Here is a 5,188-nt window from a genome sequence, read left to right on the forward strand (position 1 = left end):
TGCGCTTCTGAGCTCCCCGGCCCTGGATGTGAGGCTGCCAACTGCACTCCAAGTGCTCCAAGTGCTCATCTCGCCGTCTGCAGCACAACGCGGCCCCGCCCCCACCCCGTCGCGTGACGGGACAGCGATACGTGTGCGCGTGGTGTGTAGGCGTGTAGTCTCAGGCCTGTCAGCGCGGCGCGGCGTTTGAGTGAGGTGGGGCGGGATGGCGAGGAGAGAGATAGTGTCAGTAGCGGAGGAGGGTGTTGGGAGGCCGTCTGGGTCTAGCTCGGCGCTGCCGTCGGTCGCGAGGTCAGTGACGTAAGTTGAAGAAATCTCGGGCACGGTGGGGTCCGATATGATTATCATTGGGTGATGAATGACAGAGGAGATGCGGGTTTCGGAGGGTATGGATCACTAGTCGTTGGAGATAGCCGAATGATCACGCGCGCGTGCAGGCGAACAGGGTAAGGGAGGCACCTTTGCGACGCCGCGAATCCAGTCGATCTGCGCGCACGGCGGTAGAGCGAGGGTCGAGTCGATCGGCGTCCAGATGTCGTGCTGCAGGTACTGAAACGGCGCCTCCGGGTCGCAACGGCTCTTGTGGTGCGCGTCGCGTACCAGTGGCGTGACGTTCTGAAGTCGGCGTAGCTGGTGCTTGATTGATTTGTAGCTGCGGACACCAACGCGTATCTCGTTGATCTTTGCGCCGCTCTGGTACGTGTGCAGCAGAAGGCGGTCCTCCTCGATCGTCCATGGAGTGAACGCGGAGTTCATCGGCAAGGCTTTTCGCGCGTGAAGCTGCACGAGAGCATCCTCGACCCACGGCTGCAGGCTGATCTCGGTGCTGAGCTGCGTCTCCGCCTCGTCGCGCTCGTCGCAGGATCCACAGATCAGTCGGAGGTTGTCGAGAGCGTCAAGCTTCTTGAGAACATTTGTCCATCGCCACTTGATTGCATCTTTGCCTCGTTTGATGGCGGATTCAAACGGCCACTGCTCTGCCACCTTTGGCAACGAGATGCCGTCTCGAACGTGGCGCAGCAGCACGAAGGCATCCATCTCCGGACGCCACGGGCTGGCGCTGTGCTTCGACCGGCCTGATGCGTGGACGGCCATGAGGCTGCGACGCAGAGCATCGGGAAGAGGTGATATGTAGTCCTCTTGCACCACTGGGTCGGACGAGAAGGGACCGCCGTTCATGGCAGCGAGAGCGTAGAGGAGCAACCTGTGCATCGCCAGCACAGTGGCAGCACGTGCCTCGAATCGGTCAGGGGATCGTACGGCGATCGTTGGACACGTCCCTGTCCCTTCGACGGCGAACTCCTCCCCATTGGGGCTTTTGGAAAAATGCTCTCCAGAAGACTTGAGTTGTAAAATCACGACTGCGGCGTCACCCCAGGTCTTGGACACAACAGCGATGCCGACTTAGTGTGGGGAGGGTCGGCAAGCAGTCACTCACTAGGCGGCGCCGCAGGGCCGGGGCACTGGCCACGGCCTCGCCGACCACTAGAAGCTCCTCCGGACGACTCCTCCTCCGACCAACCAAGACTCATGCGGCTCCGGCTCTACTAGCGAGGCGAATGACATTTTCGACACCCTCGGCGACCATCTCGGCTATACGGTTCCGACTCCCGGCTTCGGCTGGTAGTCGACAAGCTGCCGAGCCCAAATCACTGTCAGTGCCAGATTTCTGGTTGGCTTCTAAAAATCTCAACAACACGAAAACTCTCTCTCTAAAATCTCTCTCTCTCTCTCTAGAAGGCGGACCCACTGACGCGCACTAAGTTGGTGGGCGGGGTGGCGCGGGAGCGCCGGGAGGCACTCACCCACTAGCCCGCTCGCCGGCAGCCCACTCACTACGCGCACTAACTTAGAGCGCGGGGTGGCGGGAGGCACTGACCCACTAGCCCGCTCGCCGGCAGCCCACAACAATATACCTAAAACTCACTACACTACGCGCACTAAGCCACTACTCGAGTAACCCACTAACTTAGAGCGCGGACGTCCCTTCCGCACGTTGGTGCGCGTAGTGTCCCGGCCTCCGACCACGACTCCCGGGAGCACTTCACCACTTGACCCGCCCGCCTCGGCCGCGCTCTCGCGGTGCACGCCCTCCCCTCTCGCGGCCCTTCCCTCTCGCGCCCGTTTCCGATGACGTTCCCCGACGAGTGGGGCGCCGGCGGCGGGGACGGCGTCCCGACCGAGTCGAAGCTCGTCCAGCTCTCGATGCAGAGCAATGAGGCGCTCCTCATCAAGACGCTGCTGGCGCGGAGCTGCCCGAGTGCAAGGCTGAGCCGCGTGCAGCGCGTGCAGAACAAGAAGCTGTGGTGCGAGTACGCCCACTACCGCGACGCATCGCTCGTCCACACCTGCGCCGGCGGCGACGTCAACGAGATGCTCCTCTTCCACGGCACGGCGGAGCGGGCGGCGGAGGATGTGCTCGCGCATCAGAACGGGCTCGACCCGCGCTTCTCGAACGGCGGCTTTTACGGCCAGGGCATCTACCTCGCGGAGGACCCGTCCTACCCGATCGGCGGCCGGTACGCGCACCGCATCTCCGGCTCGGGCGGGCGCCGCGTGCAGCTGCTCATCGTGAAGGCCGCCCTCGGCTCGCAGCAGGAGATGGGGCAGTGCATCAGCGCGGAGACGAGGGCGATGCGGATGCCGGACGTGCGCGTCGAGGGCCCTCCCCGACTCCTCTACGACAGCGTGCGCGGCGGGCCCCACCGCCCCTTCGTCTCCGGCGGAGGCGAGAACGGGTGCGACGCGTCCTTCATACACGTAGTGTACGAGTCGCGCCAGATGTACCCAGCGTACGTGATCGAGGTCGAGATGGAGATGGGGGCCGAGGTGGTGGCGGCCGTGCAGAACAACTCAGCCGAGGGGAGTGCGAGCGCCGGCCCGGCACCCAAGCGGCAGCGCCACGCTGCGCCGAGCGGCGGCGGCGGCGGCGGCAGCGGCGGCGGCTCCAGCAGCGGCGGCGGCAGCGGCGCTCATGTCCCCGCCGCTGCGCCACCGAGCGACGCGGAGGTGCGGACGATGGGCGTGGCGGCGGCGACGGCGGCGCTGCGGGCGCACGGGTCGGTCAGTCGCGTCGCGCTTGCGGCTTGCGGGCGGTTGGTTGATCTGTGCAAAGAGGCGCAGAACAGGCAACCTGCGGCGGACGCGGGCGCGATCGAGGCGATCGTGGCGGCGATGCAGGCGCACCCGCAGGTGGCGAACTTGCAGCAGAATGGTTGCATGGCGATGGCCAACGTGAACCCCCCCGCTGCCCGGCCGCGTTGCGCCGGCACCGACGCCGCAGGAATCGCACGCAAGCAGCGCGCAGCAGACGCGGGCGGCATCGAGTTGGTCGTGGCGGCGATGCAGGCTCACCCGCAGGATGCGGGCGTGCAGCAGGGTGGCTGCATGGCGATGGCCAACGTGTGCTCTGGCACCGACGCCGCAGGGCGGGCGCGGAGGCAGCGCGCAGCAGACGCGGGCGGCATCGAGGTGGTTGTGGCGGCGCTGCAGGCTCACCCGCAGGATGCGGGCGTGCAACAGGATGGCTGCTTGGCGATGGGCAACGCGTGCGCTGGCACCGACGCCGCAGCGTTCGCACGCAAGCAGCGCGCAGCAGACGCGGGCGGCATCGAGGTGGCTGTGGCGGCGATGCAGGCTCACCCGCAGGTGGCGGGTGTGCAGCGGTTTGGCTGTTTGGCGCTGGTCAACAACGTGTGCTTCAGCAGCGACGCCGCAGCGCGGGCGCGGAGGCAGCGAGCTGTGACTGCGGGCGCGACCGAGACGGCGGTTGGGGCTATGCAGGCGCACCCGGGCGACGCAGCTGTTCAGAGGCACGGGCAGCGTTGCGTCATTTTCTTGCCTGAAGGGATCCGGGCCGCGCGGACCAAAAGAGCGCACCATGAACAGGAAGAACGCATAGGGTCCGGTCTGTGGGAAGTGCTTGCGCCATCTAGCTGGTTGTCTGTCTGAACAGGGTTTGTCTCTGAGCGCACAGGCTCCGTCGTGTGGGAAGAGCTTGCGCGCGATCTCTACTTGTCTGGGGCGGCGGCGTGGGGTTGCGTAATCCCCAAGTGTAACAGGGAGAAAAGAAACCCTAGAAATCTCGATCATCTTCGATCAACAACGACGGCGCCGTAGACCTGAGAGCCAGCGGACGGAGACGAGAGACACCGCGATGAAGGGCTGCCAGCTTCTCCTTGTGCTCGCTGGGCTCCATCCGGCTGGCGCGCACGTCCTCTTCAGGGGCCGTGCCGGTGTGCTGCAGCAGCCACTGCCGGTCCTGCGGAGCACGCGTGCGAGTGTCGTCTGCTCTGAGCTCGAAGTGGAGCGCGCCCGCCTCGAAGCGCAGCTGCGGAACGGCTATGACGCCGTCGCCGTTCGCCGGCTCCAAGAGATCGAGGCGCGCCTCGCTGCTGCACCGCCTCCCGGCGGCCAAGCGTGGCCGCCGCCGCAGCAGCAGGGCATGCCGCCGCCCTTCAACCTGCCGCCGCCGCCATTCGGCTCAGCGCCGCGGCCGCCCGCACCCCAGTCACAGCCGGGCCGCCAGGGCCCAACGCCCACGCAGCGGCCGCCCGTGCCTCAGACGCCGCCACCGCAGGGCATGCGGCCGCCGTTTGGGCAGGCTCCGCAAGCGCCGCAGCAGCAGCCGCCTCACTTTGGTGTGCGGCCGCCGCAGCAGCAGCGTGCGCCAGCGTGGCCCCCCCCGGGCGGAGTCGCGGCGCCTCAGCCTCCTCCGCGAGGAGCACAGGCGCCTGGACTGCCGCCGCCGTTCGGCCTCCCTCCTCCGATGCCGCGCCCGGGCACGCCGCCGTTCGGCCTCCCCCCTCCGATGCCGCGCCCGGGCACGCCGCCGCCGTTCGGCCTCCCTCCTCCGATGCCGCGCCCGGGCACGCCGCCGCCGTTCGGCCTCCCTCCTCCGATGCCGCGCCCGGGCACGCCGCCGCCGTTCGGCCTCCCCCCTCCGATGCCGCGCCCGGGCACGCCGCCGCCGTTCGGCCTCCCTCCTCCGATGCCGCGCCCGGGCACGCCGCCGCCGTTCGGCCTCCCTCCTCCGATGCCGCGCCCGGGCACGCCGCCGCCGTTCGGCCTCCCTCCTCCGATGCCGCGCCCGGGCACGCCGCCGCCGTTCGGCCTCCCTCCTCCGATGCCGCGCCCGGGCACGCCGCCGCCGTTCGGCCTCCCCCCTCCGATGCCGCGCCCGGGCACG

Source organism: Emiliania huxleyi (genome assembly GCF_000372725.1).
Source record: "Emiliania huxleyi CCMP1516 chromosome Unknown EMIHUscaffold_19, whole genome shotgun sequence".
Classification (NCBI taxonomy): domain Eukaryota; phylum Haptophyta; order Isochrysidales; family Noelaerhabdaceae; genus Emiliania; species Emiliania huxleyi.